The 27,011-nt window shown below is 40.5% G+C and overlaps 1 protein-coding gene across 1 annotated transcript in view; it reads right to left on the bottom strand.

Moving 5' to 3' along the window:
* The window catches only part of LOC129145845 (forkhead box protein P1-like), a 45,733-nt gene extending 31,959 nt beyond the window's left edge, over positions 1-13,774 (bottom strand). Inside the window, exon 1 of the mRNA XM_054695489.1 lies at positions 12,904-13,774. The gene's annotated coding sequence lies outside the window, so the exon portion shown is untranslated. The remainder of the gene's footprint in view (positions 1-12,903) is intronic.
* Between the last annotated feature and the right edge of the window lie 13,237 nt (positions 13,775-27,011).

A 27,011-nucleotide genomic window follows, 5' to 3' on the forward strand; every position in this document is an offset into this window, starting at 1 on the left:
TATTTTATCAAGGGGAAAAGTTGATCATTTGGGGGAAGGAGTTAAATGCAACCTTATATTACACTAGTGCTAATTTATATTTACTGGAATAAAGGGGAGGGGAATAAGCAAAGAAGACTCATTCTTTGCCCCCTCCCCAATTTTAGTCATTCTCCCAGGTTCTCACAGACAGGTAGCCAGAATCATTTGTACATTATCAGGGAGTGCTCAGATCTTTCACTCTGATTAATTACTGGTAAGTGTGCTTCTAATACAGCCGGTCTTTCAAATATCAGAACTTTTGATTTAAAAAACAGCCTAATCATTAACACAGAAATCACTCTGCTTACTAGTATTATTTTACACTCACCTGTTTCTGACCTCATTACAAAAGCAGATAAAATGACTGTCATAAACAGGGAAAAAAAGGTAAAAATTCCCCAATGAAACATAATTCAGAAAATCTTGGCTTCACCTAGAGCTTGAAGGGTCACCCTATAGTGTGTGCTCATGAATGCAAAGTATAGCTTCAGAATCATTACTTGCTTAGATATACACTTAATGCTGAACACTGTCAGGAAAAAAAAAAGGCTCTCAAAAATCCATGTATTTATTCAGATTTAATCCTATGGGCTCCATGACATCCTTGTAGAACATGCAAATTGGCCACATCCTGCTCTCTCTTACTGTTTTCTAGTCAACAGGGCTTTGATTGAAAAAAAAAAAGAAGCCAGAAGCCGGATCAGCTGTCCGGGGTCCCTGTACCACTACATTGCCTAGTAAATAACAACAGCAAGATGGAATCCAATCCATTGTGTGGCCTGTTCTTTTCAGTTCTGGCATGCTCCATGACCACTCAAGTATCCTCCTTAAAGGTCTGCTTCATCAAGGGCTTCTGGATAATTGCGTACTTCTGTTAAGCTCACATCAGCTCAGAGGCACTGCAATCTTTAGGACTCCCTGAAAACTTCCTGCTGAAAATTAGGGCTCTGAAGGCAGCCTAGAGTTCCAGAGGGTGTACCAAACAGCAGGGCTGTATGAAAAGACAGCTGGAGGCAAAGCCGACACCATGGGGCAGGGCTGAGGGGAGGAAGGAAGGGCAAGGCAAGACACACCTTGCAGACTCACTTTTGGATGCCAGGTGTTCAGAGACACCAAGAAAATGCACAGCTTTTTAATGGATCCATTTTGTACTGTTGTTCTTCAGACCATTTTTTTCAGAGAACAGATGCAGAGAAGTGGCCAGTGAAATCATAAGGGCATGTGGTGCTTCTAACTTGTTCTGGTGCCAAGAAACATGCCAGGAGCAAGCACAATTGTCCTCAGAGGAAGCACTGTGCATCCAGTACAGGTAAATGGCTTAAGTCTTTAAAATCCTCCTCCCTCCAAACAATGAAACAGAAGAGAGGAGAGGTGAGAAAAACTCCTTTACCTGTGACGGTGGACAGATAATATTTTAAAGTGCTAAGTGCAAAGAAAAGCTCTCCAAAATTAAACACCAATATATTAAGAGTCAATTCTGAACTAAAAACCAATATATAAAACCCACTAAGCCAAACCGTGGGTAGAGTAATAACTCAGGGGGAGGAAAAAGGGTTGCTACATAAACTCAAGGGTGGGTAGCTGACAGTCTGCTCTCAAAACTGGGAAGAGCCAAGAGAAAACTCTACACATGTTTTATTTTAAAATCACTATTTGATACTGATTCCAAACGAAAGTGTTTTGTAAAATATTTTCACAGTAGGTGGCATCACTTATCAACTGTAGGAGGGGTGTGGTGGTTTGAAGCATTTCCCTTTATTAAATCATCAAATAGTCATTTAAATGGCTTTCACACATTCTGTTCCATTGGAGATACACCTACAAGCATGGCAGACTTGCCAGAGGGAGGAAAAAACTCCGGTAGATGCTGATTATCCAGATAGTTGGTTTTTTGCTCTCCTCTTTAATCAGATGAGAAATAAAGCAAGTTTGCAAATCCACCTTTGTTCATTAACAGATTAGGGTGGTAAAAAACCATATTTCTGCAGCTGATGGCAAAAGTCTCCTTTTTCTTTCAATGGGGTAATTTGGTTTAAAACAGCTTCTTATTTAAATGAACCATGAATCAATTTTACTCATCCTGACATAGCAAAATGAAGATGTAGGTTTTAAAATTTAAAAAATAACTAAACATAAGCACAGTAATGTTTAGGCATAATAGCACCTGCAAACACACTCCCTTCTTTTTTTTATATTCAAGAGGAAATTAAATGAATTGCTTCTCCTTGTTACATTATAAATGCAGTGAATCAAAAGCAAGACTTCTGATGCTACAAATACTGAAGGAAGAAAAAACCAATCCACCTACAGCTACACTGAAAGAAAAACTAGAAGAGCTTTTCTAATAATTCAAGAGAGAGGATAAATTCATTCAATATGTAAGGTGTGGGGAGGTGACTAGGCCAGGCCAACTCAAAGACTTAGTGGCTTATTTTGGAGAAAGTATAAGCTTTGGACACTACAAATTTTTCCTCATGCATTAGGAAAATAATAATGAATGATGCATCCATTTTATCAAACAAAGTTTTTAAAATTTGGAGTTGAGGGCAGTTAAAAATAAAATCCAGGAAAAGGGAATCAAATAATTAAAATAATGACAAAAGATAGGTAGACAGAAAAATCTCTATTTTTAATCATTCTAGTACATAAATAATTTTGGTGGGCTCTTCTGCATTGTGGTCTATGGAGATATCAAAGAGGGAGGGGTGCAAGGACCCGAAACCCTAAACATTTAGAATGAGAGGAACAAGCGATTTGACAAAGCACAAAGGTTTCCTGCTTCAATGTTATCTCTTGTCTGAAGGCCACATCCATTTCCTGGGCCGTCCTTCACCTGCATGTGGAAAGAACTCTACCTGTGGAAAGAAACCTAAGAGTTCACAGCTCAAAGGGGGATTGGTATTTGGCCTGTTTTTGAATCATTACCTTGATAGGAATTCCTGGAGGTTGTCTAGTCCATCCTAGGTCACATCTGAAAGACCATGTTTAAAAAGTGAGCTCAGGAGGGACAAGGTGGTTTATCAAATGGAGAAAACATAAAAGGTATCTGATAGCATTAAGATTAAAAATGTGAGTCTACAAAAGCACTATAATATTAATAGTACTATTAATAGTATTTAGCCAGCCAAATTCACATATAGTAGATCAAAACAGATAGGGCAGGGAGGGCTAATAGACTGCATGCCAAGTGCTATAAATTATCAGAGACCGGCACTCTTTAAGATTCCTCAGCACTGTGTGCTGTGATCAATTAATATTGCCTGCTGTGGGAACTAGCAGAGGGGAGAAGCAGGAAGTGATTCCACCCATCTGCTGGCTGTCACTATGTAGGACCTTTCCACTGATGCCCCCTAGCAGTAAAAAAAAAAAAAAAACAAAAACAAAAAAACACCTAAAACAAAGAAATATGCCTTCTTGAAGGCAGGGAGCTTCAAGTCACTGTATCAGTCTCTATATTAACCATGATTTTTTTTCAAAAAGTGAAAATGGAGAATCAAATTCCAAACAGAAAAATTACTTCAAATTCATATGAAAAACAGGAATGTGTGATAGGACTTGAAGGAGTGGGACAAAAGGATATGGCAGTCCATAGCTGCCAAGATGGAAAAAGAGGCTAGAACGCTGGTGTCGTTTAGATTATACTACCTTGCCAGTCCCTACAGATGTCATGAAGGAAAAAAGAGGATAAGAACTTGTTAGAATACAATAACGGGGCTTCCTTGCTGCAAGGGGTTAAGTTCCAGGACTATCAAGCTACCGCCAGCCACTGCAACATGAGTTTGATCCCTGGACAGGGAGGTCATCCACATGGCACAGCAGACCTCTCCTGACTCACCTCAGCAGTGTTATTTCAGTCAATCCACCTGTTCTACTCCCCACTCTGTCTCTGGTGAATCCTCTCACCCTCCCCTTCCCCGCACCTCTGGCCTACATCCCAGTGCTTGTATGCATAAATAAATACAAATAAATATTTTAAAAAAGAATACAATAAGGAGGGCTGTTGGGGAAATGTTTAGAAGACATAAAATGAGATCAGAAAGACAACTTAAGGCCTCAGTATGTCAAAGTTCCTTTTACCGCAAATCAAACATTGTGACTGAAAAATGTCCTTTTTTCAAGGTTTGTGTTCTTAACATTCTCTAGGATTGCTTTTATAGAACCATCACTGACCTTTGGTGGTATAAATCCGCCTATTCTGCTTCCCACTCTGTCTCTGTTGGGCCCTCTCACCCCTTGCATTTCTGGCCTACACCCCAGTTCTTCTATGCAAAAAATAAATAAATCTTCCAAATAAATAAATCTTCTGAATAAATAAATCTTTCAAATAAATAAATCTTCCAAAAAATAAATAAATCTTCCAAAAATATATTTTTGGAAACTCTGTGTTTTTGCCACACATCAGTTAGGGACATATACCTCAAAGCGAAACAAAGTAAAAAGAGACTAACGATTTGTATTGCAACTCCAAATTTGCCCATTCAGAACATTTTGCCTCCTGCATGAGACCACTAGAAAAAAAGTGACATCTCAGGAAAAACAAAGGTTGCCCTTCCAGAATCTGTACTCTGTCTCCTCCCCTGTGAAAGAACTGACAGCAAGGAGTAAGGAGGTGGCACCACAACGAGGAACTCTTCAAAACCTGAGAGATGCAAGCTACACTTGTTACACTTCCCACAAAAAGTTTTGCAGCCCCAAGGACATCCTTCAGAACAGCAGTTCACTTCTGTTCAGAAGAGGATTTCTGGGGGGCAGGGTGAAACAGGGGTGGAAGCCCTCCTCTCTGGGGTGTCTGCAAAGAAATGTTTAATGCTGATGAGATGGAGGCATTTTCTTCCTCACTTATGTATAGGACAGAATCTAGAATCTACCAGTAAACATGATTCCCCAGTGGAGTTCAGAGTCGATGTTAGGCCAACTAGGGGTAAGAGGACTGAAAATGGAAGCAGTGTGTGGAAAATTTCAAGCTATAATCATAGCTGGGAGCCGAGTGACCCAGGGATATAAACACCCTGAAAAACAATTGATACTAATAAGGCACAGCTTCAAGGCAGACTAGGGCAGAGGGAAGGTGAACATTTTCAGCACTTAACAAGTGGACACATTTCACACTGGTACTGATCTTTGCCAGGACCCAGTTTTCTATGGTCATCTCACATCGAATACCCTGTCCCTTGACTTCTTAAGGACCAAAAAGTAAAGTGGGATAATATCCCACTTGAATGCCTGTTTTTAATGGATGAGGTGAAATGACAGCTATAATTTCCATGTGTTCATGCCACTGAAGGCCTCCATCTATTCTGAGAGAGGAAAAAAACAGCTTTAGAAAATACTGCAGATCAGCCTTACCCAGGATTTTAAGGACTGGCATGGATATATAGGAAAATAAACTTTTAGGGGTGTAACCCTGTTCACAAGGGCCGAGGTTACAGAAAATTTACAATTAAAATCATTTTCCACTAAATCTTCTATACAATAAACAGAATGTGGGAAATGTGCAAATCTTTAATGGACACTGATTATGAGTCCTCTTGAAAAATAAAAGAATCTTTTTATTAGGCAAACAACATAATCTCAACTCAGTAACCACTTAATTTTCCTGTCTATGACATTTCTTACTGGTCGAGACAGTGAATTAGCTTTCCCAAGGCTGGGAGCCCATCAGACTAATCAATACGTGTGGAATGATATACATTCATATAGTGTTATCTGTTTAAAAAAAAAACATTATATCTACACATAAAAATGCTAGCTGGTAGCATCTTTACCTAGACTGGGTAAAGAGTATGTATCATAGAGGTGAGTATCATAGAGACAACAGTATCTATTTACCTAACAGAAATGCCTCAATAGGAAACTGTGGCACCAGAGTTCCACGTACCAATTCTTGCAGGTTATCACAACCCAAGTATATAGAGTCATCTGGAATCCCATTTTTCTCTTTAATGTCTTATGTTCATGGAATCAGTATCTAAATGAGCCAAAATGTACTGGCATCAAGGGCACAGAAGACCTGGCAAGTCTCAGTTCTTTGAACAGTGGGTGCTAATTCACCAGTCTGATCAGGAAGGTCAAGATGTTGAAACAACCCCTGGGATTATTCCCTGAGCATCTCTCTGCTAGGAATATTTGTTAGCTGGGGCCTTATCCCCAAATACTTCCTGAACCTCTGCAGCAGACCAGGTCCTCTGTGAAATACCTCCACTGCTCTCTCTCCTTTTGGGGAAAAAAAAAATCTCTGGATGACCCAAACCTGGCCTGCTGGCATCATGTGTAGAGAAGGGGCCAGTAAATTCTAGAGCTATGATGAGAGAGAAAATGAGAACCATGATGCAGTCACATACAAAATTTAAAAATTTCTGGCAGCCACCTTAAAGAGGGTAAAAAGAAACAGGTAAAATTACTTTTAATTACATATCTTATTCAACCTAAAAAAGGTAAAATATTTCTATATGCAACCTGTAAAGAACATATAGAAGTTGTTAATAAGATAGTTTACATTCTTTTTTCTCATGTCCTTGAATGCCAGTATATATTTTGTAAATATGACACCCCTCGATCCCAGGGAGTCACTGCATGGACTCAGAAGCACATCTGACCAGTGGGTCCCATGATCAGACAAGGTAATCCTAAAAGCATTTTGTGGTTCTGGATGGAGGGGTTGCTGAATTTAAGGAGAAGGGATGTCTTTTATTTCATATGGATGGAATGGGACTACTAAGATCTGGGAAAGAGAGACAGTGCTGGGACAGGACTATTAGGAAAAGGAAGCTCAGTTTCCTTGAAATGTTCCCACTGCTTTCTCTGCAATTCATATAAAGCAGAGGATGGGCCACTGGTCTGTCCCATTGGCCTGTCCCATGGGACACATGTAAAATCTCTAGCGAGCTAGATACCTCTACATTCTACAACCCGTATTCATTGTGTCACCTGTCAAGATGCAAGTAAAAAAAGACTTCAATCAAAGGCGGAGAAACCTTTCCAACCGCAGAGAAAAAGAAGAATTTAAGAAGAATCTAGGCTGTTGTTTGGGGGTGGGGGTAGGGAGGGAAAAGAAAGTGGCTTCCTGCCAGGAATTTATATCACACTAAAAGACTGGGAAATTAGATGTCTCAGTTATTTAGGGCACACCTTTAAAGTCTAAATTCCCTAAATATAAGATAAATATGAAAGGCCTTAAATACCACAGGCACTGAAATAATAAGGTAACTATCTCAGGAGGACAAAAGTCTCTCAAGTTACATTCAGCTGAATTGGGAGCATATAGTGGTGACAAAATGAGCTGGGCATTGCAGGCAGACAGTTTGGGTTTGATGCCCCCTTTGGTCACTTTCTACCTGTGTAAACAAGTTATTTAATCTGAGCGAATGCCAGTTGCGTGGATGGTAAGCAGGGACAAATAATAGCTACTTCCTGGGGTTCCACGAAAATGAGATATGTACAATGCTTAAGGGCTGCTATGCAGTAAATGTTCCTAGAAGACGTACAAAAGATAGAGCTGTCTAGTACGTGCATCCACACACTACTTATATGGTGTGCCTGTGTGTCCGCAGTAACAGCTAGGATTGGAGGGCAGCAGCCAGGAGTGAGGACGCCAGAGTTTCCCTGAGGAGTCTTGCTTCTGTCGTAACAGCTATGTGACAGGGGCTGCATCACAGCTGCCGCACCTAAAAGATGACAATAACAGCATCTCTTTGGGAAAGCAGGCTGTAGGGAGGACTCCATCACATCACCTGTAACATGCATTTAGCATTCCTGCCCCATAGCTGCAGCACAATAACTATTATCATCCTTCTAAGACATTAAATCAATCATCTGGACGGAGAGGCTTCCCATCTAGTATTGCTCCTGGCTAACTCAAACTCAACACTTGTGAGTGGCTCCCACACAAGGGAGGGACCAGAAAAAGAATACACTGTAATCTAATTATGCATCATGCATATTTAAAGGCTTTATACTTCTGAAATAATTTTCTCCCTCATTTTCTCATTGATGCTTACAACCCACATGAGTGAACCGGCTCCTTTCAAACAGGAAATGTTTCTTGAACACTTACTTTGTACAGGGCATGATTCCAAGTGTTTGGAATTCAGATTAATAATCCTTGCCTTCAGGGAGTTTCTAATCTAGTGGTATTTCGTCCATTTGTGTACTTCATCACATTCCTAGAAGTGGGAACTTTCACAGTGGGAATGTTTGCTTGATTAGAGGCTTGGTACAAACTGAGATAGTCTAGGATATGCGATTTAATAAAAGTGAAAATGCTTTTTCAATTTTCCTACTACACAAAATCATTTTTCCCTTCCCCATCTTTCTCAATTATATACATTCTAAAGTTTCTGCATTTTTGAAAACATAATATTGGATAAAGAGTTAAAGTATTTCTACAAACTTTTTTGCACAGCTTTGCATCCTGTGGTACTTTTGAAATTATATAAGGAAGAGATTCCGCAAACACTCACACTTTTCATTAAGTTTAATTGCTTTAAAACAAACAGTGTGGCAGCATTTGCTTAATTCAGAAACAACTGGGAGAAGAGCTGTTCACCTCCATTAAGATTCCAAAGTCAGACAAAAATCCCCTATCCCGCTGTCACTGCTACCCGGCTGAGTAAGCCCCATATGCATTTTGCCATGGCAATGCCAGAAAACGCCTGCCAGTCAAGTCTCCTCATAAAATTGCTGGGGAAAGGGACGGAAATCAAGTGGCCAAACTTTGAGTCAAGGGATATAGAATTGAGTAACTCAGAAAGGATGGATGAGGTTTTTAGTTCCAAGAGAGGAAGATGGACACAGCTGATTACTATTTTTCTAATGTTCTCCTATTTGCCGAGGAAGTAGCCTGCAGGAGAGTCAAGCAGCGTAAACTATTTTTAGGCCTATGACCCTTTTACAAACACAGAGCTAAATTCAGTCCTCAGCTACACCCACTCAACTCCCACTGGCTTCAGCTTGAGCCACAGGGACAAGCTGCTCACGATGGCGTAGAGCTTAGTTATGCCTTGTGCATTCTCTGGTTCAAATGGGATGAAGCTCACTGGCCATGGTTAGGAAAGCCCCACGGTGGGTTCTCCTGACTCCAGGGAGCCAGCAGCCCAGACTGACATTCCAGGGTCAACCGCCATACACAGTATTAGGATTCTCACACAACTGGATAAAACTTGTGATCTTCTTGACAATCCAGGCAGAGGGAAATAAGATTGTTTTGAAAATGGCAGTCGATCTCAGAACTGCTTAAAGTGATAACCTCACCTATTAAAAAAAACTAGATTTGAAGAAATTATTATGTGGGCTAAATTAGTATTGCCTTCAACTACCGTGGGGTTATTATAATAAAGTTTACTGCTGTTGGATACAACGCAATACGTGACTGTAAACTACGGTACGGTGGGAAAAAAAAAACAAAAAACATCATTATAAATAATAGGTCTGGAATCTGACTTGGGGGTGAGAGGAGAGCATTTGGCATCTCAAATTACTCCAACTGGGGGCTTTCATATCCCATGGAAAGGACACTCTGTCTCCCCTCCACCCGCTCTAATCCTTCTTTCTTAAAGGAACACTCAGCAAGATAATGAATCCTTTAAATGTTACATCTTCTGTCGTGCATTATTGTGGTGCAGAAACTCTTCACATCAAACAGTCATCAGGACTATTACAAAGTGGGCTTATAAGAGAGGGGCTGAAAAGGAGCTGTGTGAAAAGAAGTGGAAAATTAAAGCTGAAGCAGTCGAAGAAAGGGCTTAATTTACTGGCATGTACAGTATGCAAATGAGATTACTCTCAGCTTAACTGCATCATTTATGTCCATAATAACGGCATCATCATTACAGGGCTCAAATTAAATTACACCATAATTAGCATATCAAAGTGATTGGTTAAAGTTTAAAACAAATACCCAATTTTGTTAATGAACAGCTGTAATTGTCATGTACACTTCAGTGAAAACTCTCTAAACAAATATATGTTTTAGAAGAGAGGAAGATTTTTTTTTTAAGCAGACAGGTCTGTAGCAGAGGTAAATTACCTAAAAAAGAATGACATGGACTATTCTATTAATGTTAATATATGCTGATCATTTTCAGGTAATAAAGCATTCTATCAAAACAAGGCTTCGTGTATATTTAGACACCTTCCCTGCTCCTGAATGTGACAAACCACCAGAAACCTGTTTCCACTTGCAGTGATGATAACATTGCAGGGGTGACCTGTCTCTAACAAGCAAAGGACATGTTCAATAACATGCTCTCACTAAACCCCTACACTTATTGAAAAGACAGCCATGTTCAAATCCTGCCCAGTCAAAGTTGATTTTCTCTGCATTCCAACCCGAAGAGGGAAGAGCGACAGGACCAAAAACTTGCTGAATTTATGGGGCAGACTGGAAAGCTCCTAAGTTGATGACCTGATAACATGTCATATAGTCTCTGACTCAATTCTCCTTGTGGAATGGTGGCTGTGAGGTTTCAAACAAGCAGCCGCACCAGGGAAGTTGTTGCTCTTCCATCATTAAAACAGATCAAGAGGTGCAAAGAGCTATTTTGTCAATGTTGGCTGGAGCCAGCAACAGCACATATTTTAGATATGCAAAACCACATAAAAATAATAAGCTTGTTTTCAAACCTTTCTGTTAAAATCATTTCATGTCAGAAGAGTTTCTACATAAAAAATCAATAATCTCAAAGCTCACATGCAGAAAGTTCTCAGTCTAATATTCTTCCCATTTTGTAACAATGTACCCCATATGTTCTCTAATATATTTGTAAGGGGAACCATCCACCATGACATACAGCAAAGCAAGCCAAAATATATTTTTTCCAAAAAAGAATAGAAAGCACTTTCAAATATACTTAACAAGCAAATTGAATGTCTTATTAAAATCGTATTATCTAAACAGTGTTCAAAAATTTAAAGAAAGTAGCTTTTCATTTTATTCATCGAGGAATCCATTAAAGCTTAGGCTCTGAAGTAGTATGTAAATTATGTGCCTTTCAAGGTAGAGCTAGGGCAAATTCACTCCATCAACTAATGATGAACCTCATTATGTACAGGGAGGATTCATAATGAGGAAAGAGCCACCCGCCATTCCATGTTCTAACATAAATCCCTGTAAAATTTGAATATCTCCCCGTCTAATTAAAGGCTACTAATTCCAATCACCCCCTCCATGGCCCCAAAGTAAAAATAAACCTCTTTAAAAGAACAGACTACAGTTATATTTCTAAAGCAGCACTCGATTCTGTTTGGACTCAGAACCTTCCACTCAGATATGTTTTACGACAAGCATAATTAGCAGCTTTCTAAGATACAAACTTTAAGGCTTGTTCATGCTCATTTTGGTTAAATACACTGGATTTCTATTTTTCAAACAGCTTCACCTTGACGGGGCTACAGTGCGTGCACAGAGATGATCCAGAGAGCCAAGGAACATGTGAGAATCGTAATAACGTAAAATACAATTCTTAGCCCTGGAGTTCCGTGCCGAAGCTGAGATGCTCAGAAAAAGCCACGCACTGTGGCATGAACCCGAGATTGCATTTGGATGGGGGCACATTCAAATCTTCTCAGGAATGACACACTTGATTCTGGAACACACTGCTCACTTTTAATGTGGTTTGAACTAATGAACAAGTACACCCCAGCATCTCACAAGCCAAAGAACTATTCCTTCTCCTAATCACTGACACTAGTTTTTTTTTTTCCCTTAACTGAAAACAACAGAATACAAACACAATATTGCCAAACATATTTATCATGATTAATAGCCTGTAATATCCCTCACTAAGACTTCATCTGCTGTTGTTTTCAATTATGTACCTGCACTACTATATTTCAGTCTCTTTTTCAAATGCCGATGAATTTCTCATGGTCCTGACCCTTTCTATTGTGTCGCCACCCAGCGAGGTACAATTAGCTAAAAACAGCAAAGCTCCACTGTGACTCTAACCGAGCCCCAGATTAAGCAAAATTAGAGAATAAAATCACTGAAAAATAAGATGCTCAGGGAACTAAAGCAATTAGACTAAAGGAAAAGAAAAAGTACATATGCCAGTTACCCAAACACTTCTATCTTTATATTAAAATTTAAAAGGCACAGAAAAAAAATCCCTGAAGCTTTATTTCAATTTTGAGAAATAAATGTAGAATCCAATCAGGAATGCCTATCTGCTGTCAGTCATAAATTCAAGCGTCCTCAAATGTCTGCACCCCAGTTTGGTAATGCAGTGTACACACCCGTGTTACAAGTGTAGAATTTCCAGAGCTAGCGACTCTATTCTACTTAAGGTGCTGCCGCTTCTTTAAGTTGCATAAAAATAAACTCCACTACATAAAAGCTGCCACAGTGCGTGCTCTCTCATCCCTCGGCTCCAAGCATGATCTCCCCCCCCCCCTCTTTTAGGTCAGCCATTCATGCATTAGGAAGACATCCCTCCCAAAATAACTTGGCCCTCCCTCAAAGCCTAGAGTTGAGTAACCTACCTTTGTCTGGAGTTACAGATAATAACAGGCAAGCCTCAAGACCATGAGGATTTGGAAAAGATCACGAGAGTTGAAGAAAAAAAGGAAGAAAAAGAAAAAGAAAACCACAGGTAGAGAAGAATTGGAAGAAACAACAGGGAAAGCCTCCTAATGAAACTGTTGTAGCTGTCACAGGATCGGGGTGTTGCACCAGTGTTTACACCCGTGAGTACACCTCTCTCCCTCTCCTCCACAACTGGTGGCATTTTTTTTTCTGAATCCATGCATGACAATTAAAAGCAACTGCACCTCTCCGTTTGGGAGGGGGACCACAAAAGACCTCTGCAATATTTCTTTACAATGTCTCTATCACTGATAAGCATTAGTTTGAGTGACAAAGGTCCCGGGCTAAATCAACATTCTTACCTTAATGTTCCTAGTAAAAGGCTCCAGGAAACATAACTCATGAGACATGTATGCAAAGATATGTCTCAAGGAATTAATCCAGAGCCCTCAGATGAAGTGAGAGAGGAAAAAAAAAAAAAAAAAAAAAGGAAAAAGAAAATGCAGTGGCTTATTTCCAAACAAACGCAGTTCAGCCTGGGCAGCGATGGCATAAAAACAGGTTTGCATATATAGAGCTTAGTGGCAGAAGCGAGAGTTCTGTAGGATTTATTTGACACTAATTTTCCGGGAAGCCTTTTGTGGAGTTGGACCGTTTGTTTCTTATTGTCTGAGAGGCAGTTAGGAGGTTTCTCCCGGAGGGGGCCTCTCAACCCCTGGGCTTGGCTGCCTCTGACAGGGAGGTAACCATATTAGGATGTGTATGGTAAAGTAAACAATAACATAGTTGCAATGAAATGGAATTTTTTTTCCCCAGCTAATGGTGTTGGGGTCAGTCCTGTCTTTTTAGCCATTCCCACTAATTTTATTCCCTAGTTCAAACAGGCCCTCCTCCTCCTTTTTTGTTTTAAGTGTTAGCTGTTTCCAAATATCTGACTGTAAATTTGCTGAGAATGTTTGCAATGTAAGAAAAAGCTTTTAACATCCAAATAAAGATCCTGCCAGTTTAATCATTAAAGGGAATGTGAATTTTCAAACCCTTGCAGAGATCCAAGCCTTCTTTACTCACCTCCCCCCTTCCAATCTCTCCCTGAAGGTTAAAATTACTTGGTCATTTAAAAGTACCTTCTAAATAAATCAGATTTTTAAAGAAAGAGACCGTTACCTTCATAAAAATTCCACATTCACATACAGTGTCACTGAGTGAAGAGTCTTAACCATTCATGCGCCTAAAAATTTATTACCTGAAATTTCCAGGATGGTTACTTTTACATGATAAAGCTCTTTCCCACCTCCTCCAACCCCCTCCTAAAAGAAAAAAGCAAGCATAAAATACTGTGTCAAGTCAACCTTTAGAAATTAGCTAATCAAACAAAAAAAAATTAAGAATGAGTTCCCGAGATGTTACACATTTAAGAAAAGTTCTGCAGGTCCAGAGACAACAATAAAAAAGTAGGTCTGCAGCTTTCTGGACATAGTCACTCTGTATGAGATTTCTCCCCCTTGCAGCGAGTGCCACCTCCCCCTCCAAGGTCAGGGTCAGCTGTGGAGGACAGCAGCACTGGTGAAGACCACAGAGAGCTGATCTGGAGAGCGCAGAGCAGCCAGGAGCCAGCCAGGAGCCCCTAGCGAGCTTCCTTGTCTTCATTCCCTAGGTGAGAGCCGGCTGCTCTTGAAAGCAGTTTCCCTGAGAGATCTGCCAAAACGAGGGTGTTTAAACAGCGGCCAGCCCTCTGTGTGCAAGGAGGGAGGAGAGGCACGGCAGGGCTCTCTGGGAGAACCCCAGAAACCATCCCTGCACCAAGCACAGAGGCAGACCGTGCGGGCTTGAATGGAGAGGGCACAGGCAGGGGAATAAGTGATACATGCAACTAAGAAGGAAGCCGAGCTGATTTAGCAAATAAAATGCATGGGGCCCTGGTGGAACTTCCAGAGCTCAGTAAAAGAGTGCCTCCCAGCCAGGAACCTCTCAGCTGGCCTCTAAACTGCCTTGGTTCTTATCAGATCCATATCACACAGAAACCTAAAACCCCTGCAACTCATGTTTTATTAAAACATGTTTAGCATTCTTCTTAAAGATAGGTTTTAACCCCAAATACCCATGAAATTAAATCTCCTATGCCACTTATCTGCACTGCTGGGCAAAAACTAAAGTTGAGCTAAACAGAGAGATAGCAAAATCAATAAATCACAACGAAACAAGTAGCAGTTCAAAAGTTCAAAGATATGATGGCCAGTTCAGTGCGTCTTAGCACTCACCCAATAATAACTTGTCTCCGTCACTTCTCATAGTATAGACAATTTCATGGCATCATTTTCATTAGCCTGTCTCATGGAAAATTGCTAGCTATTTATGTATACGCTAAAATAAATTAGCCATTTCATCGAGCAGTGTGATTCTTATAAAATACATTAACACAATACTCAATTTTCCAGTTGGAGTAAATAAATAAATCAATAAATTCAATACAGAGTGATTCTTTCATTGTGGTGCTACAGCTCTCAGCATAAGTGTTTTTATTGGGTTTATTTGTTTCAATAAAAATTGAAATGGGCCAGTGATCTCAGCACTAGCATCTTTAAAAAAATCTCTCCAATATTTGGGGAAGTACTGTGTGGAGCACTCTAACTTATAATTTTATTCCGAAATCATTTTCATTATAATGATTATTCTGCAACCCAATTCTGATGGGAAATTTCTCAAAGGGAAAGGGGGAATTCTGCCAGGTGTCTGACTCTCGTGGCATTTCTGTGCTACAGACTGAGTCTGGGTGAAGCTTTTGAGAGACAGCAGCGCTTCGCTGAGCTGCGACCTTCTGCCTCCAATGCGCCTCTTCCCAGGACAGGGAGGAAGGACGTGGGACGAGTGCCAGATGGCCACTTCTGTCACACCTTACGGAATGCCATTGATTGTGGCTCGGAAAAGGCCATTTACTCCAACCTCTGGGGGAAAGACTGGGGTATCATGACTGCAAGAGAGAAGAGAGGTGTGCTGATGCTGTAAATAAAATCAAGCTGAGGGTCGGCAAGCACCTCTGGAGGAGAAATGGAGACACCAGCAGGCATGAACCGAGTCACCAGTATAGTTAAAATTAAAGGGGAACAGGGTAGTGGGTAACCATTGTCTTTTGTCTGCCAAGCTTCCACACTCTTCTTTTTCTGATAACACTGGCTGATTTTCCTTTGGGAAAATGCCCCGTTCTCCCCTCTCTGTGCCTCTGGTTCATTGGAGGGTGAGGCATCTCCCAGCTCCAGAGGGTGGAGCCATGAACCAGGTCTGGCCAATCAGTGCATCCTGCTCTGTTGGCCACACTGATTGGCAGATGGATGGACATGTCCCCAAAAGAGTGATGCTCATCTACTGCCATCCTATAAAAACTACTGGGGAGGAGGGGTGTGGTGGTGTTGGGGCTGTCCTTGTGTTGGGCTTGCAAAGGTTTTTAAGACTTGGATTGGGCTTGGCCCCACAAACAGAAAGCTGGCTGAAAAAACCCAGGGCATAGCAACACAGAGGTGAGTACAAGAGCATGTCAGATTCCTAACAATGCCCAAAGATGATCATCTGACTCCTACATTTTTCAGTGACTTGAGCCAATGAAATGTCTTTTTTTTCTTAGCCAGCTGGAGTTGACTTTGGATCATTTGGAGCCAAATGATAAAATACAGGAACTCAACACAGATAGATGGTCTATGTACCAACTCTACAGTACATGTTAGCCCTACAGAAAAGCAAACCAACTAAGAACACTAAACTCCCACAGCTGATTCTCAAAATCTATAGCCCTTATGTGTCCTCCATAACCTGGTCATCAGCCATGTTCTCTTTTCTGCTAACAGTGGAAAGAATTAGAAGAATAAATTACGACTCAGCATCAGAGAGAACTCAAGATAATCTCAAAGCAAACTAAACCATGGGCCTGAAACCAATTCAGTGGCAACTCTAACACAGACTTTCTCTCAGCTGCTGGTGGCATGATTAAGGCACGAAATGCCAGAGTAGGTTAAAAGCCAGTGGCTCAGATCTCCTGACCTGACTCGCATTCAAGGATGCAAATCTGGGTCTTTCATCCTCTGTTAGGAAGCTGTGTTGGGGGTAAGAAGGCAGAGTAGAGCAGTACTTAGTTAGTGAGCACAAATAACCAGCAGGGAAGTTAAGCAAGAGAAAGTGTTGACTGAGTCTTTGGATATAGGCCAACACAAACTTGTGGCCTCAGTATTTTCTGAAGCTCTTTTGCAGACCCATTGACAATTGCATCGAAGTTTCTATCAAATATCCTTATCGACCAAATATCCTCATCTTTGGCCTACCAAGGTCTTAATCCACTGGCCAAATTGTAAAGTTACTCTTGGATATACAAATATTCTAACACGGCATGTGGTATAGCTGAAGTTCTTTGTATAATATTGACAGAAGGGAAGGAAATTCACAAGTTGTCCATTTGTTTTACTCCTTTGTTGGTCCTGTAATCTTTGTAAAAAAACTAACATTTATTGAATATCCAACATGCATTGGTCATGTAATTCTTACAATATTTTTCCCATTTCATAGATATGGCAAACTGAGACTCATATTAAATGATTTACCTAAGGTCACCAAGGAATTAACACGCATAGTGAAGTTTCTATTCAGGGTAGTCAGCATGTGCAATTCAAGGCCCCCTCAATCCCCATGCTCCTCTTTTCCTTTCTTCATTCTCATGAGTTCAATTAGTCATTATAATATGCCATTAATTCGCTAATTCCTATTGCCTAGCACAACTCCAAGTCTAGAGGAAGAGATAACCATAAAAACACACAAACACATTCACAAAACTCACCACCTTCCAAGGAGGAAACAGACATGAGTCAAGGATGATAAAATAATGACAGGGTCTGGGAAAACTTATTTAAATAGCATGAACAGAAGAGTCCTTGGAGTAAGTGACATTTAAGCTGTGGTGGAGTGAGTGGATCAGGTCCTGTTTGCCTGGCTGGCTTTTAGCCCAGACTCCAACCCAGCCAACCTGGCAAATCAGTCCCCTATTTTCTTCCAAGGGCAGAACTAGACCCCAGATTAATACAGCCACTTTTCTTGGGACCAGTAACCATAGTGACCCAAACAATAACAAGCACAACAATAATGGAAGCTACCAGTGACTGTATTTTTAAAATGCCAGAGACTGTACTAATCACTTTACATGCTTTTTTTTCATTTCTTCTTTAACACACCCCTGTACAATACACAGAGCTACTATTCCTAATTAAAAAGTAAGGAAACTGAGGCTCAGAGAACTTAAGCATCCTGTCCTTAGACACACAACAGTGACGTGATAGAGTGTACACTGAACCCAGCTCGGGCTGGGCCACCTGACTCTTGACACATCACAGTGGGATCCACCTGCTACCAAGAAGGACTCTCAGTAAGAGCCCTGGTTGCACACACTGCTGTCCTAGCAACTGATATTGGATGGAGTAGGATACCAACCCACCTCGCCCACCCCGCCCTCCCATGAAGTTATGATTTAGATGGCTGGCTGCACCCAGTTGAAGGGAGGGGACAGTCAGGAGGGGAGAAGACAGAGGGAGAAAGGGAAACAAGACTGTGGTCCCCTTATTTGTCAGCCTCAGTTGCACTGTCAACGGAACGCCCTAGGTAATCATGGATTCTCTCATGCCTCTTGGTTAGGCTGCAGGATGAAAAGTCTTTTTCAGACCTCACCTAATAATTAAACTGATTTAGCACAAAGATTATACAAAACACAGGCCACCTGAAATCTTGAGAGTGGGAATTGCTTTAAAAGTCCAGTTGAGGAACTAGGGTCATCATGTTCCACACTCCCCGCCTCCCCCTGAGGAAGAATTTCTTATCCTCTGCACTACTGATATTTTGGGCTGTGAAACTTCATCATGGGAGCTGTTCTTTGCATTATAGGATGTTTAAGACCACAGCTCAATGCCAGTTGCACCGCCACCACCCCAGCTGTAACCACCAAAAATGTCTCCAGACATTGTCAAATTTTCCCTGGTGGGGAATATCACTCCTGGTTGAGAACCACTCATCTGGACAAACAATGCCTAACCAGACTTTCTGTGATGGGCGGAATGTTCTAGACCTATACTTTCCAATAAAGGCTACGTAACACTCAAAACATGGCAAGTGCCACTGAGGAACTGAATTCTTAGCTTTACATAATTTTAATGAATTTAGGTTTAGTAACAATGTATGGCGGCTACTGTAGTTTGGACTTAGGAGTTCTAAAAGCATCACAAATTTTCCATATTCCTGAGAATTTGTTCCTCAACAGATAGATATTTGGCTCCCAGTCCAAGAGTCTATATATTAATTAAAACTTTTATTTTCTTCTCAAACGAAGTCAATAAACTCTCTAAAATCAATGTTTCAGATCAAGGCTTTTTAAAAATCACCATTGTCTTCTGAAGTTTTACTTTAAACTTTTATCAAAAATTTCATCTAATTCTTACCGAAATTCTAATCACAGTTTTGATTAGAATTGTAGATTCATTTAATTGGATAACTAGGTTGAGAGATTTGTGTTTGTGGCTTACAACCAAATACACTCTTTAGGAAGCCAGCTGCAAAATAAATTTTTTCACTATTGGAAAAATGAACGTGTTATTCTCCCTGGGACACATCACACATAAACCAGATCTCCTGAGACATCAGCCACCCTGGAGAAAGCAGTTGCTCAAGTAACTCACACCGTATGGAATGAGACTGACATTAGTAAGGGTTCTTAAAGTCACATTCCTTTCTCTGGTCCTCCCCTGAAAACTTGACTACATACACCCAGGTCAGGCTTCTTCCAGTGGTTCAAAGTGTGATGATTTTTTCAGCTCAAGGAGAAAGATTAGCACTGTTGTAACAAAGTGACTCTAAAACCAGCTGCACAACATTATAAATATATCACTGCTGTCAGGATGTTTCTTTCACAATAGGTAAATAGAGCACCAAGGAACAAATGGAGGGGCAGAGAAGTCAGAGCAAACACTGTGTCTAGGGTGTGAAACATCCAGAACTACAACTCTGAGCAGGAAGCTGAACCCACAACAAAGTATTTCCTGGGTGAGACAGAGAGTCTGAGATGGGAAAAATCCTGATGATAAAGAAAGAATGAGTTACTCGCCCCCATTGATACCAAAATATTTCCAGCTTTCACAATAATGTGTGAAAAAATAAATAATAATGTGGGAATAGAAAAATGCACTGTCATCCTAACGAATACTGAAAACACACAGCCTCTACTAGGCACCCCGGAGATTAAAGGTTGACCTTAGTTGTTCCAGTGTGAAGTGGACTGCCTGGTCAACAGTATTGCCAACTCCTCCTTCCCCTCTTCAGACTCTTCAAGCTGGAAAAACAGGAGATCCCTTATTCTCAATTTGCTCTGCAATTACAGGCAGACAACTAGCTTAGCTCTGGCCAAAAGATATGAAGAGGATATGCTTGAAACTATTTTTCTTTTTTTTTCCTTGATTGAGCAAAGGAAAGGAACATTCTCACATTCCTATTCATTGTCATTCTCTCTCTCTCTCATTACCCCTCTTACCCCCCTTTTTATCCCATACCCCCATTTTGTGAGTATTTTTTAAAGATTTATTTATGCATGCATGTAAGAACTGAGGTACAGGCCAGAGGTGTAGGGGGTGAGAGGATTCACCAGAGGCAGAGCGGAGAACAGAACAGGCAGATGGACTGAAATACACTGCTGAGGGGAGCAGCAGGAGAGACAGGAGAGGTCTGCTGTGCCATGTGAGTAGCTCCCTGGCTGGGGATCTAACTCATGCTGCAGAGGCTGCAGACAGCTTCACAGTGCTGTGCTTAACCCCTTGCGCCACTGGGGAGGCCCCCATTTTGTGACTTAAAATGAAACTGTGTTAGAAGGTGATGCCTTTGGCAATCATCTTGTATGTACAGGGGAAAGCTAGAAGAATCTGAGATGTGCCACTCGCAATCAGGAATTACCGAGGTGCTTGCTGCTGGATCAATCTTGGGACTGTCTACCTTCAGACTTCAATTAAATGATAAGTTTTCTTAGTTTTCAGCCACTGTTAGTGAGGTTCATGGTTTCTAATAGATGAACACATGTTTATTGATATATCCTAAATCCCAAGAATGACTAGAGAAAAATCACCTCCTTGAGGGAACTCAACCAACAACAGTGTAACTAGCCAATACCCCTGGTCCGCATGATGGTTCCCTGAGGGTTTGTCACTGAAGATGATGATTCTTAGCCTTTGGAGGGGGGCCCTCTGAAAGAAAAAAAAAATCACCACCACCTCATAGCTACTGCCCACCAACCCTACACAAAGCTTTTATGTAAGTGACTTACTTACACCACCTCACCCAGTGTTCCAACTCCACCATGTAGGCACGATGATTATCCCAGTTTTTGAGGAGAAGAAACTCAGAAGCAGAGAGAAATGAAATGAAATGTCCTTGGGCAACAGTCACTATGAAAACTTGGTCACACAGTAAGGAAATGGCAACATGTGTGGCTCCAACTACAAAATGCGAACAAGGCCAACCAAGTGATAAACAGTTCTTGTTCTAAGACTCAACAGCAGGAGCCAAGGCCTCACAGAGCTGTGCCTTGGTGTGCAGACTCAGTAGGGTAACTAAAGAAAGGATGTTTCAGCTCATCGTGCAGGCTGTGGAAGGTCCCTATGAGGAGACTTCAGCACTTGTGCAGAATCACCCTCAAGCACAGAAAAGGGTATCCTTACAGGGCTGGCTCCCTGGATGGAATAGGACAGTGCACACAGCACATAGTGCTTACCAGTTCCCTCAAAGTTTTAATACCAAAGCATGGAGAAAAGACAACTTCCTGAGAAGTTGTCAAAAGGAGGCACAGATTAGGAAAATAACAGCTTCGAGGTAGTGAGAGGCAAGTTTTCATGGAGGGTACAGGCAGCAAATACATTAGTGTGGGGAGTGGGCTTTGGCAAGATGGCAGCAGCTTAAGGAAGGTAAGTTAACAGCCAGCCTGTCTTCATAATTCCTGACTGTGAGACCTTGAGTAACCAGCTAAACCTTTCTGAGACTCAGGTTACCCATCTATAAGATGGAAATAATAGAAGTATCAATTCTTATTAGGTTATTATGAGAATTAAATGAAATGGTATATGTGCAAGTTCTTACCTGATACACAGTAAGTGCTCAATAATTGCTTACTATCACCATCATCTGTATTGAATGATAATAAATTGTATTATCATGGTAAAATGCATAGCACAATACTTAGCATGCATAAGGTACTCAGTAAGCGCTCCTTGGTTGTTTTTCACATCTCTCTTCCCTCTGTGAATAAGTCACAGATTTAATTCTGTCATGATGCATGTGCTGCAATTTTTAAAAAATATCAATTAATTTGATCTCTTCCTGCAAATTGCCTTAGGTGATCTCTGAAATGGTTCTCAGCTCACTTGACCCTGAAAACCCTACATCATGCAAATCAAGACATTCATAGCCTCATGTCCATTTTAAAAGCACTTGTGGAACTACCCAGGCCATCAAGGGCATATGTATCCAAAAAGTCACCAAGTATCTGAGGATGTCACTCTGTAGAAGTAACGCAAGCCATCCATCATTGGGAGGTGTGCCCAGTCACACAGTGGGACTGGACGCAGAGTTAGTGGCACATAAAGAATGCTGAGTTTTGACTGCGCAGGTGTAAAAATGAAGAGAAATGTTGAACTTAAGGGTATACCTTTAGATTCTCTGGTCATCAAGAACATCCAAGTGAACCAAGTCCCCACTGGGTGTCGCAGAATTTACAGAGCTCATGGTTTGATTAACCCATGCAGGAGCGCTCCCTGTCACACTGAGATGATCCTTAACTAAACCAGGAAGACTGTTCTAGACTAGAAGAGAAGGTTGCACAAAAGAAAAATATATCCCAGAAGAGCCTGAAAAAAACAAAAATTTACAACCCAGGAATAAGTTTAGCATAAAATAATTGCAAATAAAAGTAAACAAAGGAATGATATTGATGAATCTGTCCCACTAAAATGGTACTGGGCGTGATGTTACAGTAGATACAAAGATAAAGTAGCAGATACAAAGATAAAGTATCACTCAATAAATATAATTGAACATAGATAACATTAATTAATATTTTTTCATGCATTGTACATGTATGGGCACCCTGTCCACTTACTAAGTCTCTCTATTTTTAAAATATTTTATTTATTACTCAAGGTTTTTTGGCAATAAATATGTACTACTTACATAACTTGGAAGAAAAGGCATTATTTTCAAAAGATAAGAATGATATGGTTTCTCCAACATGAAATGGTTTTCTAACAGTTGATAATTTGCAGCCATATAAATGGCAACAGATCTATAAGAAATAAAATATTTTCTAAATATTGAGCAAACCTAACCTCTATGCCCTTAATCAGTTACTGTTTGCTATTTTTCCTCCTCTCTAGCTTCCTCTGTTCACCAGGAATAAATTCCTTCCCCTTGTTTCAACCCTACCTTTCATTTCCCCATATCTCAGGGGGCCATCTCAAAGACCTCCACAGTGTGACTACCCTCTACTTATGGGGTGGGAACACAAAAACAACCAATTAGAAGTCATGACCACTGGGCCTACCTCATTCTCAACGGTTTTGCGGACTGGCGTTTGCTAAAAAGTTTTCCCTTTTTGGTTGACTGGCCTCATAGAGCCCCATGAATGCCAGGACTTATGATAAGCAATGACATACTTAACTGTTACATATTAATGTTCATGATAATGCAATCTTTCATTTGGGTGATTTAAAAGTCCCTCTAGTCTGACTTGCAGTTAGATATACACTGAATGCTTCATCAATCATAACCATTTTTATTCTCAATCTTGTACAAAAATACTAGAGAAGGTGAATTTCAACTACACACTGAAGAGGGCTTTACTATTAGCCCTGAAAAATTTCTCTCTTGTCATTTATACATTGGATACCCACAGTTTCTGCCTAAGCAATCTATTCACCTGCATTTTTCACTATAGCAGATCTTATCTTCAGAGTAAAAGCAAATCCACATTCATATCTCTTCTATAGGGTCAAATCTGCCATATCTTATAGAAAGCAGAAAGCATTTCTCAGTTATGATCTAGACAAAATGCCCAGCATCTCAACATTTGAAATACTTGTGAGCAAGCAATTGGAGAAGGTCATAGCAACTTGGACTGAACTTAAAAGGATTTAAAACTAACTCATATGGAGAACCAATGAGCCTACTACTGTCTAGCAGTGACTCAGGGATGACACCTACCCCTAATAAATGCACTTGAAAGAAACTACACCCCTTTCCATTCACGTAAGGGCTTGTCATCATTTCATGGCCAAAATCTTCCCATAATTAACCCTGGACCTACAGATCATGAGACAAATCAAAACAGAGGCAGCGATCAAACCAGCTACCTGGTCTGGTCCTGCCTACTGACAATTACCTTCTCAGTTAGAAACACAAGGCTTTTGAGGTAAGCATCTAATAGCCCTTACCCATCTTGCATGGTCTTCATGTAAGTGTAACTACAAACACATTAAAATCTGTTCCCAAAAGTGCTTTGTTTGGGGTAGGGGAGAGTTAAGCCTATCCTGCTAAAGTGTTTTGTTTTTTACTATAACATGGTCAATATTTATATTTTGATTTTCTGACTCTTCCGTGCTCTCATTTTCTCCCACTTGAAATTTTTTGTTTGTTTTCCTAGGTCGTTTACATTTTGATCTCTTGAGGCGAGGAAAAACTGAATTATTGGAATTCAGTGTGGAGTTACTTCCAGAGTAAAGGTTCTCTATTTATTAGCAGAAGAAATGCATTCAACTAATTTGCCTTGTAAGTCTGATAAAATCTCCCTGGAAAAACGGGTTCTATAATAATGAATAGTCCTTTGAGGTTAAAAATGAGAAATATACACATTGGGTTTTATTATATATTAATTCTAATAGGGTCTGAAACAAAACTCAAGTATGCAATCTTCTAGATGTGGGAAAATGGCAGACTTCCCTGCAAACTACATGCAAGAAGTAATTAAAGTAAATTAACATGAAATTAAATAGCACCCCCATAAAGCAGGAATATAAAAGTAAAGATTACTAGGAAAAAAAAGATTATCTTCCTGCTTCATATTAATCTCATGAATTGTGCATTTATTCTATTTCTCTTTTATTATTTGATGATAGGTTTTTAGAGCTTGGATTTTATTAGGACTTGCCGGAGGAAGGTCTTCAATAGTAGGCTAGCTGCAGGTTTGGGTATGTTAACACATCTTTCCTAGCAACTCAATTACTAAATGAAGAAGTACAAGGTAAAGACAGGCCCATCGAACCTGCTATGATACAAAGCTGGAAAGTTTCCTGATGCCACCAACTACAGAGTCTCAATGACAGTCAGCAAGGATGTCTAAAGCTACAGAAGGTAGAACTTTATACACTGAAAACTCTGGACTTCTCTTCAGCAAACTCAATTATTCATTTAGAAATCAGGGACATTGGGTACAAGTTGAATTTGGGGGGCTCCCCAGAATCCATTCACCCTTTGGTTTTCTCTTGAAGAATTGCCCCTCTCTGCAATATTACAAACAGAGTAGAACTCCTTAATCAAGGTTCCCTGTCCTGTCACAGGGGTAGGTAGAAGACATGAACTAGGCCCATCTGATTCATCGAAGATGGAGGGGAGACTAGAAAATTGTTTGTGGGGGTACTGATTTTTAGCAGTGGTGTTGAACTTCCATACACTGGAATTGTCTTGCTGCCTATCCTTTCCCCAATCTACTATTTTTATATTTATTATTATTGTTCCTTTGCATGGAAGAACTGGGATGCAGGCCAGAGGTGCAGGGGGTAAGAGGATTCACCAGAGACAGAGTAGGGAGAAGAATAGGTAGATTTATTGAAATACACTGCCAAGGGGAGCAGCGAGTGAGACAGCAAAGGTCTGCTATGCCATGAGTGGGTTAGCTCCCTGACTGGGGTGTCGAACTCAGGCCATGGCAGTGATAGGGCTGAGACTTAACCCTTAGGTCACCAGGGAGAATGCCCAATCTTCTACTCTGTGAGCTACTAACTATCCTTCCAATAAACCCTGTCCCTTTAAGTTGATCAAAGTTCAACTGATAGGTATGACGAGGCAGGACACCGGTTTACAGAGGAAGCTGAGCTAATTGAACCCATGCTCAGTATGATTAAGAATATGTCATACTATATATCTGGCTGCACCTAAATTCAACATAAACATCTGGCTAAGGGCCATTTAAAAAGACCAGGGCCCAAAATCTAAAACCAGAAATTTTCTTTCTTTTTTTTTTTCTTGGTAGCAAAGTATGAGATATTCAAAAAAATAGAGAATTGATAAAAAGAGAGAGTCTCCAAGATATGGGGAAAAAAAGAAAATAAGCCATATGGGTTCTCACTGAAGGGAAATATTGATAGATTCAAAATATGGACTTCTAGGGGCCACAGCAACCACCATTAAGTATTTCTCAGGTACGACTGTGTTAATAAGCACATGGACTTTAGAATCAGGCATCCCTTCCCTAAGTTGCTCTTTGCTTAGCAGCTATGTGACTCCCGGAAGTAACATTCTCTTTCTGGACCTCAGTCTCCCATCTGTAAAATGGGAAGTAGTATCATAACTATAATTTATAAGCTAGTTGACAAGAGTACTCTCAACAATAAATAAAATATCTGGCAGTCTTGTTGCACAGTAGGCCCTCAACAAAATGAAAATTATTATGCTATTAACCATATTCATGGAGTGCATACTATTTACCTACAGTACTCTGGGGCAGACAAAAATTACATAGGTTCTTACCTTCAGGCAAGAATTTGTGGCTTTCGAATCTGAAAAGGACTAAATACAGAGCAGACTTGAACAAAGATTATAATGAAATACAAACACACACTTGTAGGAGCCCAGACAGAGCAGTGAGTCACACTGGCTGGGTTAAATTGAGAAGGTTTCATAGAGGTGATATCTCAGCCAAGCCTTGAAGGATGAGTAGGACTTTCAAAGGTGCGGGAGGGGGGATAAAGACAATTGGCATCCAAAGATGAAGGCAGCAATAACATGAGCTGTACAAGTTCAAGGGCAGGGCAAAAAAAAAAAAAAAAAGGCAGAATAAGTGGTCTGATGTAAGCTTTGAAAACAGCCAAGGACCATGTGGGAGTCTATCATTTGGTCTATATCCTTAACTCATAGAAGAGGAAGTTCCATTTGGTAAAAGACTAAGTTAGAGAAACAGAGAGAACAGGACCAGGATACAGACAGCCTTGAGAATCACGCAAAGGAGTCAAGTCTTCATTGTACAGTTGGGAAGGAAAAGACAAGAACAGAAAACAGGAGAGAGACTTATGAATTTAAATGAACAAGGCTTGGCAACGGGAAGAGTGTAGAAGGTTTGGAGAGAAGAGCGGAGCTTTGAGTCACCTTTAAATCTAGGAACTTCTTTGGGCCTCCCCTGTTGGCACAGGCGGTTAAGCACCGC

The sequence above is a fragment of the Talpa occidentalis genome, unplaced genomic scaffold (assembly GCF_014898055.3).
Source record: "Talpa occidentalis isolate TD23 unplaced genomic scaffold, MPIMG_talOcc4v2.1 talOcc4.10, whole genome shotgun sequence".
Taxonomy (NCBI): Eukaryota; Metazoa; Chordata; class Mammalia; order Eulipotyphla; family Talpidae; genus Talpa; species Talpa occidentalis.